At 34.8% G+C, this 1,679-nt stretch overlaps 1 protein-coding gene across 1 annotated transcript in view; it reads left to right on the top strand.

Annotated features, from left to right (window-relative positions):
- The window catches only part of LOC137170626 (uncharacterized), a 303,513-nt gene that overhangs the window by 124,299 nt on the left and 177,535 nt on the right, over nucleotides 1–1,679 (top strand). The window lies entirely within an intron of this gene.

Below are 1,679 nucleotides of genomic sequence, written 5' to 3'. Positions count from 1 at the left end.
TAAAACACAAATCTAACCGGCAAGAGTTTTACTGTCTAAAGCTGAGGGAATATCTAGATCTGTCTATGTGTTTTTATCATTGGAATACCTCCCAAAATATACAATAGAATAGACAAGATTTTATTTTATTTAATTTGGAGGAACAAGTGTCTAATTGAAGAAAAAATATCTCATGCAACATAAAAAGAAATGGTGGTCTGGACGTACTAAGTTTCAAAATGTTAAATAATACTTTCAAAGTGTAATGATTAACCAATTTGATTATAGAAGAGGACAACATTTGGAATACCCTCCCTATATATGTATTTAGTTTAATGGGTGGACTTAAACTTTCTGCTTAAATGTGATTAAATAATTGATATAGAGATAATTGAATAGTGACCAGCCACTCCGGTCAGGCTACACTACAAATGTGATTAAAGAATTGCTAAGTTACCTGGTAAGTTATCAAATTTCCATGAACAAGCTCTGCTGGCCTGGAAACTGATTTACAAACATAATTTTTCACCAACTAATTACTATATTTGGAATAACAAGAATATTCAATATAAAATAAGTCACTAATGGGTTGACAATGGTATTTATTGATTAAACAACTTGTTTCTACTGATGGGAAGTTACTAACAATAATGAATTCCTCTCTGAGTTCAGGTCACCAGTTATGCAGTGGTTTTTGATGCTTTGCTGAGGGCTGTGCTGCAGCTTCTCAGAGGTTCAGTAATCAAGGTTTCAATGATTAATCCATTCAATAGAGGTATATTCCTTGGAGAAGTTGACATTAAGAATAAATGCTTTAATAAATACATCAGGAATTACATACAAGCTGTAATTCTGCCCCCAGGAAGATTCTTTTGGTCCCCGCTTTATGTAGAAATTAATTGGCAGAAATTTCCTTTTGCATTGAATATATCCAGCAAAAAAGACATTAGAGAGATTAAGAATTAATATTGAATGTTTAGCCATTTCTGTTGACTAGAAGAAGAAACAATGTGTAATTTGTTTTATCACTGCATGTTTTTTGTGAATTGTGAGGTGATTGTGCAGCGGCTCATATCCATTGAATGAACGAGCCTATTATATCAACGTCCGAGCAAGAGAGAAATCCCAACATCATTTCCGTTTCCGGTTTATTGATTAACTGGCTAACAGACAGCTAACAGTTTCATTCCTCGACTGTTTCCTTTCTGTTATTAGTTTAGCTACAATAAACTCCTGATAAGTTACCTAAATAGATGTGATAATTACTAGACAGCAGACTTTATGTAACTGGTGGAGTTTTCTACCAATTTGTAGCTAATTTTACTTATACCGTATAACAGACGTTGCTTAGCATGCTAATATGGCTTTTAACAGACTTAAAATACTCAGATAAATACAGATTTTGTGGTAAGTCATGTTCATCACTTAATGACACTAATACAATGCTGTAAAAACAATTAATTTTGTTAATGTATGTAATAGTAGCTAGATGTGTCACACCTTGCTTGAACCTCTCTGTGCACCCTGGACTCAAGAAATGATGGCACATGACTGGGGGTCACTCATCAGGATGGGGAGATCCCTCTGCCGACTCTGCTACCAGGCTGGTCCAGGTTTCCAAACATAAACATCAGATTAAACATCAAGTAAGACCTTCTGTACATCCATCTCAACATCGAAGGAAACGGTCCTGGCCACAT

Source organism: Thunnus thynnus, chromosome 19 (genome assembly GCF_963924715.1).
Source record: "Thunnus thynnus chromosome 19, fThuThy2.1, whole genome shotgun sequence".
Lineage (NCBI taxonomy): Eukaryota > Metazoa > Chordata > Actinopteri > Scombriformes > Scombridae > Thunnus > Thunnus thynnus.
Note: the sequence above shows the minus strand (reverse complement) of the source record. Positions and strands in the feature narration are given on the sequence as shown.